Genomic DNA, 13,746 nt, shown 5'->3' with positions numbered 1-13,746 from the left:
AATAAGTTAGAGTCAGGAGAGGACTGGAAGGCACGTCTGTTCCTTACGCCATCTTGCCACGCCCCACTGCTGGATGTCTTAATATAAAGTTATACCCTTTCTTCCATAAGATTGTTTTCACCGTGTTGAATTCCTTCCTCTTCTTTAAAAGTTTGAAGCTTATGACCGGGTAAAAAAAATATTTTTTGTCCCTTATATTCCAAAGGCTTATTGTCTTCTCCAAACTTCTTTCTTGCCTGCTCCATTATGTTTTCTCTTGTTGTATATCTTAGAAATTTTACCAATGTGGTGGTGGTTTCAGTACTAGTGCTCTGTGCGCCCTTTCGATTTCTATTTCTTCATGTGAATCTGTCATTCCCAGCACCTTTGGGATTCATCCTTTTATAAATTCCTTCATATCTGACCCTTTGCCTTTTTTCAGGCCCACTATTTTTATGTTGTTTCGCCTACTGCAGTTTTCCAATACATCAATTTTTTGAGACAATAAATCTTGTGTCTCTTTAATTTTTTTCTGCTCTCTTCCAACTTCCCTCTTAAATCATTTATCTCCATTTCTACAGCAGCTTCTCGTTCCTCCACATTTTCTAATCTTTTCCCTATTTCAGTCATGACCAACTCTAAGCTTTGCATTCTGTCTTCAGCTCTTTTCATTTTTCTTTTGATTGAACTAAATTCTAATGATAGCGATTCTTTTAATGACCTCATTTGTTCTTTGATAAAGGCTTAATCTAAACTTTGTCCTTCTATTTTACCTTCTTCTTTCCTTTGAAATTCTTGGTCGTCTTCCTCCTTGTTCTATGTCTGTATCTATGTCTGTGTCATCTTCATCCTTCTGTGGTGAGCTGCTTCTGTATCCTTGCTGGGCCTCCAGCTGCTGTGTCTCCTGTTGTTGGTCCTCCCGCCGCAGGCCGACCCGCCGCAGGCCGACCCGCCGCTGGGCCGACCCGCCGCTGGGCCGACCCGCCGCTGGGCCGACCCGCCGCTGGGCCGACCCGCCGCTGGGCCTCCCTCCGCTGGTCATCCCCCTGCCGGTCGCCCCGTTGCTGTTCACCCTTTTCCAGCCTTTCATTCCCTTTCTTACCACTCTTTCTTGCTTACTTCCCCCAGCCAAACGCCCCGATACTGGGCATCTCTTAGCTGGCCGCTCCTCAGCTGAGTCCCCCTCCCACTGGCGTTAACCTTTTCTTTTACTTGCGCACTGCGCATTCGCAACTTTTCGTGCATGCGCAGTTGTGCACCTCTTCTTGGCTCTGAGAGCCATTTTTGAAGTCCACCAGACGGGTGGACACCGCTCCTCTGGAGACTCACCAACACCAGAGATCGGCCGCTCCTCTCCACGGTGGCTCTCTGGTCTGACGTACAGGTAAAGTCTTCTTCTTTCTTCTCCAGTGATTTTCCTTCTTCTCTTTTCTCTGTTATTCTTACTTTTTCTCTTTTGGATGCCATCTTCTGTCTCTTCTCTGTAACTTTATCTTTCTCTTCCTGTATTTTATGTTTATTGAGCTCTGTTTTTTCACACTTTTTTTTCTCTGGAGGGCTGGTTCCACTCGACCAGCCATTACTCCATCATGTGACTCCCCTTGGGAGAATCTTCTTTCAGCAAACATGGCTGAAATCACTGGCAATGACTGAGAAGGCATCTGGATGCACTTTATGATATTTGTTGATCATAGTGTGTCGATTTTCTAGCTTAACATCTGCTTTTGGAGGATGTGGACTGTAATCAGGACAACTGAGGTGAACTCCCTTGGGAGGTAGAAGGGGCAGCACTTCAGTACAAAATTTTCTAGATGATTTTCTAGATGCCCTGGGATAGGATTGTTACATCTGATCACGAGGAAAAACTAACAATGAAGCAGACGCCATAGCCCCTACCTTTCTTTGAGGAAGTCATCTGGTCTATGCAATGTAGGGAGAGATCTTTATGCTGCAGGGCTGAGTATGGAGTAATGGGATGGGGTGAGGGTGCTGTATTAAGCCATGTCTCTCTGAAGCAGAGTACTCAGCAATTCCTCATGTCCCTGTAGTATATCAATCTTGCCCTTTGGTCCTCAATTGTATTCTCCAAAGACTGTACATTGGCTTGAAGTATACTAGGAAGGGAGTGGGGTGGGGTAAGTTTGGTTTAAGACCTCATCAGAAAGACAGCACCTATTGACACTGCACCCCTTCTTTAATATTATGCCCAAGTTCAGGAGATAATAGAATCCAGGTTTCTGAAATACAACGATATTTCAAGTACTAACAGTTGAATCATGCCTGATACCTGAGCAATGTAAGAAAAAATGATAACACTGGGTACATTATGAAATTCTTATGCAATCATATTGAGGAACTCGGCACTAAGTTTGCATTCTTTACTTTGTGGAATGTGCCTCGTGTGCCAAAGGCAAGTCAATATCTTATGTAATGAGTCCTTAATCTCCAATAGGGTGTGAAGTAAATCTCTTAATTGCACATTTTGAAAGGTCTAGTTTCATTTTCATCACAAGAAGTTTGATCCCATGTCAAAAGAATTTGCTCAATTTCGGGTATGAGTTGAAAACTGAAGCAGAAAATGAAATTTCTTATCTGGATTAAAAAGTGAGGAAAGCATTGCTATTCAAGCTGAGCTGACTTGAGAGCTGTCACCGAATTACTTTTTTTCCCATTCCACCAAGACCATAAGTCACAATGGTTCAACCAGCTGTCTCCAGAAACAGTGTGAAATGCACATCTTACCATAAAAGGGACCTGATAATACATTAGTAGATCTCACTGACTGAATCCCTGATGAAAATTTTAACAGATTTTTCTTTCATTGTAAATGTCTACACTTGGTATTTGTTGATAAATGGCAATGATTTAATGTTACAATTTAACAATGTATAAAATTTTTACTTGAAGTTGCTGAGGATGTGCCCAAAGAAAGATCAGATCTGAAATAGATGCTGAAATTAAATATTTGGAAGTTGCCCTATGCAGGCTCTCAGCAGAGCAGTTTTATCAGTCCATTCCTATTTCCCTGTAACTTAATCTTTCTCATATGCTGATGTTTTTAATCCTGATTTAGCATAATATGTCAGCAAATTTAAGGATTATCCAAACTATTGTTTCACAATTCAAATTGTCAGGTATACTCGGGAAATGCTACAAATAAAACAACAACAAATAAACCCCAAGTGTTTTGGTCTCAGAATTTTCTGAATTGCATTCATTGCCCTAACTTAGCATTTATATTTCCCATTTGTAGCTGACTTGCTTGGGCTGGATTTTTGTATGCATACTTGTTGGTCAAGAACAGCTTGTACTAGATCAGGGCTTCCCAAAGCTTTTAGCTCACAGAACCCCTTTGGGAGCACTTGGAAATCACGGAACCCAAATCGTCAATTGCAGTTTAAAATACCTGATATATACACAAGCATAGTAAGTATGATAGTCTGCACTGTCAATATAGAAAAATACATGGCAGAACCATAGAACATACAACAGATTTTTAAAATTACATTATGCTAGTGGGTGAGGAATATTAAGTTCATGTAGGCAATGTCACCTTAGTCAATATCGACCCTCAGTCAAAGATCACAGTGAAATGGCACAGTATTTATGGCATTTTCTGGAGTCATACTTTTAATTCATTTGAGGTATATTGTTACAGTTCCCTTTAACACATCATTGTGGTTCTCTTAAGAAATGTAAATGATTGACATCAATCATCTATTCACAATTGATATTGTTAAAATTTCATATTTTACAAACATTTGAAGCAATGTCTAGAAGGTTTTCTTCCAATACATCGCAAACATCTGTGTCCTGTGTATACAAGGTTTAAGTTTTAATTATCACATGCTAATCATTAGTTTGGAGAATCAATTCAGTTTTAAGACTCAACAAAGGAAAGGAAACTTTAGATTAAGGTTGACAGAGAAAAGGAAAGGTTTATCAGCGCCTTAACATTGATGTGTGAAACCTATGCCTTTTGACAAGTAATGTTAGACAGCTGTCTTTTGTCTGGAAGAATATTTATGAATGGGGTCGCCACTTCTGACAGGTTCTATTTGATCACTAAGCTGTTAACGCTTCTGTCAACTTGTTTAATAATGCACAATTTAAAGTATCTTTAAATAGTAGTCAAAAAACCAATCTGGGAGGAAGACTGTGGTTCTGTTTTCAATATACATAGCAGTGACTCTTTTGAAACACTGGATTGATGCAGGGAATCTATTAATAAACTTAATAGATATGCTTCTTCTTAATCATTGTTGCTTCTGGATGATTCAAAAACAAAATCTTTCACATAAGAAAGTATATAAACTCTCCATTTTCCACAATCCACATTCTCTTTTGCAGGTGGACAGTGAGTTGCTTCATGAAATGAAGATTCTTTAACATCACATCTCAAATTCTTTGGTAATCTCCTTTAATGTGTTTATTGGATCTCCCTTCCCACATAGCTAGTCTTTGCTCGACTTCTTCCAGAAGGCTGGAGTGAAACTTTTAGAGGAGGTCAAAATTCGAGAGGAGCAGGGTCTTTCAGCTGCTCTGATATGATATCATCTCTGGTCACAACACCCTGGAAAGACACTTTGATGACTTCAAGGTCCTTTAGGTAACTTCGTTCTATGGTGGCCACTTCTTTGGCAAAGAAGTAGGCTTTGTCAGCTGGGAGCCACTTTCTCTGCATCTCTTCTTCATCGTCCACCTTGACATAGGTGGCATCAGGCAGTAAGGGTGTTGTCAATGGGGAGTGGGTACTGCCGTCTGGGCTGAGGCTGGGAGATGGAGAGGTTCAGGACACTGTGTCAAGCCTGCGAGGTCAGTGAGAGCTCTGACATGAGGGCTACATGCCAAGGAGGCTGCATGGTAGGGGTCTCACTGGGCTCTTGCCACCCTCACCTCCTCCTTCTCCTCCTGCCCATCTGTCACAGGGCTCTGAGACAGCGAGTGGCTCCTGCAACCTGCTGGCCTCTCGACGGTCGAGTTGGAAACTACTGGATCCTTCTTGTTGGGTGGCACAGGTTCCAGTAGGTGCAAGACCCATTCCAAAAGAGAAGCCATCGTTTTGTTTTGACATCAGGCACTGAGATCAGGAAAACTTCAGATTGATTGCATTTTACTGTGTTTCCTCTCAAACCAACTTTTTGTATTTGACCTCTTTAATGTAATCCAGAATTTGCTTCTGGATTTTCCCACTAAACTTGAATGAGGATCCTCAGCTGGATTAATTGGATGCTGGTGATGTCACCCACCACCACTAGTTGGTGATTTTACATGCAAGGTAGTGGGCACACCCTCCCCCCCCCACCCCATCGAGCCCGTCTGCCCGCTGACATCACAATGGGGCAGTGAGATGAGACGTCACCATCCCTCCCCCCATCATTCCACCTGCTAATTGATCCAGAACCCCATTGCCGGATCCTTTGACAGACAGGCTGAGCCCAGGCGCCGTGGGGGGGGATTGTGCAAATGAGTGGCTGAGGTAAGTGTCGGTGGAGGGTTGTGCATGTTTCTCCTTCCTCCTCCCCCTCCCCCCCCCCCCCCCCCCCCCGACCATGGCCACATTCTTGTCTTACCCCTTGGAAACAAATTAAAGACAGGTAAAAAAGTAATTTAAAGAAAAATAGATCCCTATCATTTCTTCTGAGGAACCCCTAGTCCTTTCCACGGAACCCAGTTTGAGAAACACTGCACTTGATAATTGAAGCTTTTGATCTGCCTTGGCTATATGGGTGGCCCCAGGAAAAGCCCGACTCATGGTGAGAAAACCTTTGGAGATTGTACCTTCATTGGTATACCATTTATCTGACAAGATATTCGGAAGCTTCTAAAAGCTGTTAAAATTAAATTAAAAATCAGTTAAAACACTAAATTAATTAAAATTATAACTTTAGCTGCTAACAAATAATTGATAAGAACCACCTTTTTGCAAAAGTTATAAAATCTCATTTGAAATTTATCTCCTTGCAAATGCTCAACCAGCTCTAACCCCACACAGTACCTGTAAACAGTTTTCCCAGCATTCATGCTGGGATATCTCGCCAAGATCATGCCATTGATATTGGGTGGTGCATTGTGCAGCAGCAGAGTGTACTTGTAGATACACCGATTAAATTCTCAGCAGGTTCATGATCCCCAAGTTTGGATGTGCTTGCACTGAAGTCCAAAAATAACTGGTGTTTACAAACTTTCTGTTACATTTTGCTTGCAGTTTAATAGTAAGAACTGGTTCATTGTGAAGATGATCTCTCTCTTTGGCTTGGCTTCGCGGACGAAGATTTATGGAGGGGGTAAAAAAGTCCACGTCAGCTGCAGGCTCGTTTGTGGCTGACAAGTCCGATGCGGGACAGGCAGACACGGTTGCAGCAGTTGCAGGGGAAAATTGGTTGGTTGGGGTTGGGTGTTGGGTTTTTCCTCCTTTGCCTTTTGTCAGTGAGGTGGGCTCTGCGGTCTTCTTCAAAGGAGGTTGCTGCCCGCCAAACTGTGAGGCGCCAAGATGCACGGTTTGAGGCGTTTTCAGCCCACTGGCGGTGGTCAATGTGGCAGGCACCAAGAGATTTCTTTAAGCAGTCCTTGTACCTTTTCTTTGGTGCACCTCTGTCACGGTGGCCAGTGGAGAGCTCGCCATATAACACAATCTTGGGAAGGCGATGGTCCTCCATTCTGGAGACGTGACCCATCCAGCGCAGCTGGATCTTCAGCAGCGTGGACTCGATGCTGTCGACCTCTGCAATCTCGAGTACTTCGAGGTTAGGGATGTAAGCGCTCCAATGGATGTTGAGGATGGAGCGGAGACAACGCTGGTGGAAGCGTTCTAGGAGCCGTAGGTGGTGCCGGTAGAGGACCCATGATTCGGAGCCGAACAGGAGTGTGGGTATGACAACGGCTCTGTATACGCTAATCTTTGTGAGGTTTTTCAGTTGGTTGTTTTTCCAGACTCTTTTGTGTAGTCTTCCAAAGGCGCTATTTGCCTTGGCGAGTCTGTTGTCTATCTCATTGTCGATCCTTGCATCTGATGAAATGGTGCAGCCGAGATAGGTAAACTGGTTGACCGTTTTGAGTTTTGTGTGCCCGATGGAGATGTGGGGGGGCTGGTAATCATGGTGGGGAGCTGGCTGATGGAGGACCTCAGTTTTCTTCAGGCTGACTTCCAGGCCAAACATTTTGGCAGTTTCCGCAAAGCAGGACGTCAAGCGCTGAAGAGCTGGCTCTGAATGGGCAACTAAAGCGGCATCGTCTGCAAAGAGTAGTTCACGGACAAGTTTCTCTTGTGTCTTGGTGTGAGCTTGCAGGCGCCTCAGATTGAAGAGACTGCCATCCGTGCGGTACCGGATGTAAACAGCGTCTTCATTGTTGGGGTCTTTCATGGCTTGGTTCAGCATCATGCTGAAGAAGATTGAAAAGAGGGTTGGTGCCAGAACACAGCCTTGCTTCACGCCATTGTTAATGGAGAAGGGTTCAGAGAGCTCATTGCTGTATCTGACCCGACCTTGTTGGTTTTCGTGCAGTTGGATAATCATGTTGAGGAACTTTGGGGGACATCCGATGCGCTCTAGTATTTGCCAAAGCCCTTTCCTGCTCACGGTGTCGAAGGCTTTGGTGAGGTCAACAAAGGTGATGTAGAGTCCTTTGTTTTGTTCTCTGCATTTTTCTTGGAGCTGTCTGAGGGCAAAGACCATGTCAGTAGTTCCTCTGTTTGCGCGAAAGCCGCACTGATTCTGGGAGAATATTCTCGGCGACACTAGGTATTATTCTATTTAGTAGAATCCTAGCGAAGATTTTGCCTGCAATGGAGAGCAACGTGATTCCCCTGTAGTTTGAGCAGTCTGATTTCTTGCCTTTGTTTTTGTACAGGGTGATGATGGTGGCATCACGAAGATCCTGAGGCAGTTTACCTTGGTCCCAACAAAGCTTGAAAAACTCATGCAGTTTGGCATGCAGAGTTTTGCCGCCAGCCTTCCAGACTTCTGGGGGGATTCCATCCATACCTGCTGCTTTGCCACGTTTCAGTTGTTCGATTGCCTTATATGTCTCATCCAGGGTGGGAACCTCATCCAGCTCTAGCCTTAGGGGCTGTTGAGGGAGCTGGAGCAGGGCGGAATCTTGGACTGAGCGGTTGGCACTGAAAAGAGATTGGAAGTGTTCTGACCATCGGTTGAGGATGGAGATCTTGTCGCTGAGGAGGACTTTGCCGTCTGAGCTGCGCAGCGGGCTTTGGACTTGGGGTGAGGGGCCGTACACAGCCTTTAGAGCCTCGTAGAAACCCCTGAAGTCGCCAATGTCCGCGCTGAGCTGGGTTCGTTTGGCGAGGCCAGTCCACCACTCATTTTGGATCTCCCGGAGTTTGCGCTGAAGATGGCTGCATGCGCGACGGAAGGCTTGTTTCTTCTCTGGACAGGACGGCTTTGTAAGGTGAGCCTGGTGGGCAGCTCGCTTCTTTGCCAGTAGCTCCTGGATTTCCTGGCTGTTTTCGTCAAACCAGTCCTTGTTTTTCCTGGAGGAGAAGCCCAGTACCTCTTCAGTGGATTGCAGTATGGTAGTCTTCAACTGATCCCAGAGTGTTTCAGGGGACGGGTCCGTGAGGCGGGTTGCATCGTCGAGCTTTGCTTTGAGGTTTGCCTGGAAGTTTCCTCTCGCTTCGTCTGACTGCAGGTTTCCAACATTGAACCTCTTTCTGGGGGCTTTATTGTTCCTGGACTTTGGTTTGAAGTGAAGGTTGAGCTTACAGCAAACCAGCCGGTGGTCAGTGTGGCATTCCGCGCTAGGCATGACCCTGGTGTGGAGCACATCTCGTTTGTCACTTTCTCGCACCAGGATGTAGTCCAGGAGGTGCCAGTGTTTGGATCGGGGATGCATCCAGGTGGTCTTAAGGCTGTCCCTCTGCTGAAAAAGGGTGTTTGTAATGACAAGCCGCTGTTTTGCGCAGAGCTCCATTGTCGTTGCACTTGCCGACGCCATGCTTGCCCAGGATTCCTGGCCAGGTTTCTGAGTCTTTGCCGACACGAGCGTTGAAGTCACCCAGGATGACAACCTTGTCGGCTGTAGGGGTGCGTTGGATGAGGTTGCGCAGGTCGGTGTAGAACTTGTCCTTTTCTGCTGGTTCCGCCTGGAGGGTTGGAGCATAGACACTGATGAGGGTGATGTGACGCTTATTTTGAAAGGGGAGTCGCATGGACATGATTCGGTCCGAGAGGCCTGTCGGAAGGTTTTCGAGTTTGGAGGCAATGAAGCTCTTGACCATGAAGCCTACACCAGATAGGCGTCGTTCATCCGAAGGCTTGCCAGACCAGTAGAGTGTGTAGCCCGCGCCGCGTTCTTGGAGGCTGCCTACATCTGCCAGGCGGACTTCACTGAGAGCGGCTATGTCGATGTCAAGTCTGAGGAGTTCATGTGCAATGAGGGCAGACCGACGTTCAGGTCGGTGGCTGTCAGCCTTGTCTAGCATGGTTCTGATGTTCCAGCATGCTAGCTTGAGTTTGTGAGCATCTTTTGCCGTGGAGGGGGAGGACGTGGAGGGGGAGGACGTGGAGGGGGAGGACGTGGAGGGGGAGGACGTGGAGGGGGAGGACGTGGAGGGGGAGGACGTGGAGGGGGAGGACGTGGAGGGGGAGGACGTGGAGGGGGAGGACGTGGAGGGGGAGGACGTGGAGGGGGAGGACGTGGAGGGGGAGGACGTGGAGGGGGAGGACGTGGAGGGGGAGGACGTGGAGGGGAGGACGTGGAGGGGGAGGACGTGGAGGGGGAGGACGTGGAGGGGGAGGACGTGGAGGGGGAGGACGTGGAGGGGGAGGACGTGGAGGGGGAGGACGTGGAGGGGGAGGACGTGGAGGGGGAGGACGTGGAGGGGGAGGACGTGGAGGGGGAGGACGTGGAGGGGGAGGACGTGGAGGGGGAGGACGTGGAGGGGGAGGACGTGGAGGGGGAGGACGTGGAGGGGGAGGACGTGGAGGGGGAGGACGTGGAGGGGGAGGACGTGGAGGGGGAGGACGTGGAGGGGGAGGACGTGGAGGGGGAGGACGTGGAGGGGGAGGACGTGGAGGGGGAGGACGTGGAGGGGGAGGACGTGGAGGGGGAGGACGTGGAGGGGGAGGACGTGGAGGGGGAGGACGTGGAGGGGGAGGACGTGGAGGGGGAGGACGTGGAGGGGGAGGACGTGGAGGGGGAGGACGTGGAGGGGGAGGACGTGGAGGGGGAGGACGTGGAGGGGGAGGACGTGGAGGGGGAGGACGTGGAGGGGGAGGACGTGGAGGGGGAGGACGTGGAGGGGAGGGGACGTGGAGGGGGAGGACGTGGAGGGGGAGGACGTGGAGGGGGAGGACGTGGAGGGGGAGGACGTGGAGGGGGAGGACGTGGAGGGGGAGGACGTGGAGGGGGAGGACGTGGAGGGGGAGGACGTGGAGGGGGAGGACGTGGAGGGGGAGGACGTGGAGGGGGAGGACGTGGAGGGGGAGGACGTGGAGGGGTGAGGACGTGGAGGGGGAGGACGTGGAGGGGGAGGACGTGGAGGGGGAGGACGTGGAGGGGGAGGACGTGGAGGGGGAGGACGTGGACCTGTCCTCGGGCCTGCGCAAAGGAGCTTTTAGGTGGAGTGCAGTGCGCGCAGTACTGGCCCCACCCTTTACACCCATGGTTCGTGTGCCGTGGCCAAGCAAGCTGGGACGTGGCAGCGAGGTCCTTGGGTCGTAGGTTTTATATCGGAGTGGCCTTCTCCTATGCAGGTTTCTTACCCGGGCTGGAGGGGCCTGCCTCCCCTCCTAGGTCGGTCCATACTGCCCGGACCGGGGCCGAGGCCGCCGCAGTTCACCCTGTGCCTGGATTGGGGCCTCACTCGACCGAGGCCGGGGCCGCCGTTCTCCCCCTTGCTCCTGCCCGTATCGGGGCCGCCGCCGTCTACCCTTCGCCCGGACCGGGGCCGCTGCTGCTCTCCCTGTGCCCGGACTGGGGCCGCCGCCTCCAACTATTCATTGTGAAGATGATAATATTTATGAAAAGCACTAAAGAGAATGTCATAAGGATGGTACGACAGCAAGTGTCAGCAAGTAAAGAGTGTCTGGCATTTATGACAGTAAGTTTCATGGAAAGTAGATACCAGAGCAGATTTGTTATAAAATGCAGTTGAATTTTACTTGGGTGCTGTCAATCAACCAGAAGAATCAGGCAAAACAGAAGTATGTTAAGGATTCTGGAAAGATTGAATGCTAATAGTCCCTAATTTGAATTTTGCATTCTAGCAAGAACATTTGAAACACATCGTGCAGCGAGCAGAGTTCCTGCCATCTATAAAATGCACTGTGGCTACTTGCACACACCACTTTAACAGCAGTTCCCAAGCCTGTGTTTTCCACCAACAAGCCATAGAAGGGCATCAGGCTTATGGGAATGTCACCATTTTCACCTTCATGTTGTACGCAACCCTGATTTGCAAATATATTGTTCCTGTCCTAGACCTTGCCCCACCTGTTTCCATCTGTCCACCATCTTGTCCATCTTGTTCTACCTATCATCTACCACCTTCTATACCATCCTTACCTCCTCACTTGTACGACTATCTTTAATAATTGATAATGAGTTTATTATTCATATACATACACAATGTACATATGTACTGAAATTCTTGTTGCAACTCTGCAGGAACTTTGTTTAAAAAAAACTGGAAAAAGCATACAATAGTATACTTAACTGAATTAAAATAGACAATAAATACATAAAATAGTGTATTAAAAATGGTGATTTTGCAATTTTGCAGGCAATCCTTTGGTGGCGTTGGAGCAGTTTTTATTAGTGTAATAAGGGGAAGTTCAAGAGCTTGATAATATGGAAAGAAACGTTGAATCTTGAGAAGCTAGTCTTCAGTCTTCTATACCTTCTGCCTGAAGACGATGTGACCAAGGTGATGGGGGTTCTTTATAATGTTGTGACTGTCTTCTGAGGCAGTGCCTCACAGATGCATTCAATAAATGGGTGGTCGGAACCTGTGATGGACTTGGCTGCGTTTGTTACTTTCTGGAGCCTTTTGCATTCTTGAACTGTTGAAATCTCAAATCATATTTTGATGCAACCAGTCAGTGTACCTGTAGAAGTTTGACAGAGCAGAACAATTTTTTTGGTCCCTGAAAGTAGCAACAGTGACAGACAATACAGTGAAGAAGATGATCGACACTTGCCTTCAGTGGCCAAAATAGTGAATATATAGTACAGATATCGTTAAATTGAGCAAAATGTTGGTGAAGCCACACTTAAAAGTATTATGTTCAATTCTGTTTGTCACACTACAGGAAAAATGTGATTTTGCTCAAGAGAGTGAAGGATTCATGAGAATGTTATCCAAACAAGAGGTCATGAGTTTGGAGACTGGGAATAATTTGCTTGGAGAAAAGGAGGCTAAGAGGTGATGTGATGGAGATGCATAAAATTATAAAAGGGATTGATGAAGTTTATTTTCCCCATTTCATACTCTTAATCCTTTACCTGCTGGGACAGTTTGTTTCTTTTCTCTTATTCGGGGGGGGGGGGAGGGGTTATATATCTGTTATATATGACACTTCAATGAATGTGTCATTCGTAATATTTTGTTTATCAGGTTTGCATGATTCTTTGGAAAATTAAAAATAAAATATGATTTGGGGGTGTCCAGAGGGCATAAGTGTAAAGTTAAACGAATGAGGTTTAAAAGGAATCATCTTAAATTTTCATACAAAGAGGAGGAGAGTAGTAGTTGTCTACAATGAGTTGCCAGAGGAGGTGTGCAGGCAGGAACAATAACAATGTTTAAGAACCATGTAGAGAAATTCATAAACTCCTAGCATTTCTATGTCCCATTTTCTGAGGCCGAACCTTCAGAAGGATGAATCCTTGAAAAGTGTCCGACCTGGATAGCATACCTGGCCATATCCTTAGAACCTGTGCAAACTAACTGCCTGGAGTTTTTTGTTTGTACAGTTTCAGTTTCTCATTACAATAGTCATAGATCCCCACCTGCTTCAAAAATACACCCATTATTACATGTCCAGGAAGAGCAAGGTGACCTGCTTAACAACTATTGGCTGGTATTTCTTACATCTACCATGATTAATTGCTTTGTGAGGTTAGTCATGGAGCAGATCAACTCTTATCTTAGGAAGGATGTGGACACACTTCAAATCACCTATCATCACAACACATCAATGGCAGATGTCATCTTAGTGGCCCTCCACATTAGATTGCCTGGACTACAGCTCAGTTTTCAACACCACCTTGCCAGCAAACTAAGGGATACGAGGCTCTCTTTATCTCACTGCAACTTGATCCTTGACTTGTTCATTAGCAGACCTCAATCAGTGTGGATTGGCAACAGTACCTCCTCTTTGCTGATCATCAGTATAGGGGTACACCAGAGCTGAATGCTTGGTCTCTTGCTCTATTCTCTGCATATCCAACTGTGGCTCCAATGCAATCTACAAATTCACTGACACAAGCATTGTTGGTGAAATAACTGGATATGATGAGTCAGAATACAGAATGGTGATTGAGAATATGGTTTGGTGGTGCTAAAACAACAATCTTTCCCTCAACGTCACGGAGACCAAGGAGTTTATTGTAGATTTCATGAAGGAGAGGCCAAGGAACCACACACCTGTCTGCATTGATGGGATGGAGGTTCCTGGGAGTCCATATTTCAGAACACCTCTCCTGGAGCCAGTACAATGAGCCAACATGAAGAAGACACACCAACGCCTTTTCTGAGGCAATTTGGGATGTCATCAAATTTTCTAGATACTCTGTGGAAAGTAT

General features: G+C 47.0%; 1 long non-coding RNA gene across 3 annotated transcripts in view; it reads left to right on the top strand.

Annotated features, from left to right (window-relative positions):
• Positions 1-13,746, top strand: part of LOC138761397 (uncharacterized) — a 67,957-nt gene that overhangs the window by 18,078 nt on the left and 36,133 nt on the right. The window contains exons 1-2 of one of the 3 annotated variants that reach the window (XR_011356307.1): positions 5,036-5,458; positions 11,723-11,947. The exons of 1 other annotated variant lie outside the window; for it this stretch is intronic. This is a non-coding gene — a long non-coding RNA (uncharacterized lncRNA). Of the gene's footprint in view, positions 1-5,035; positions 5,459-11,722; positions 11,948-13,746 lie in introns of those variants that run through there. One more of the 3 variants, XR_011356308.1, reaches the window with a different exon arrangement.

Source organism: Narcine bancroftii, chromosome 1 (genome assembly GCF_036971445.1).
Source record: "Narcine bancroftii isolate sNarBan1 chromosome 1, sNarBan1.hap1, whole genome shotgun sequence".
NCBI lineage: Eukaryota > Metazoa > Chordata > Chondrichthyes > Torpediniformes > Narcinidae > Narcine > Narcine bancroftii.
This window is presented reverse-complemented; position numbering and strand designations above follow the sequence as displayed.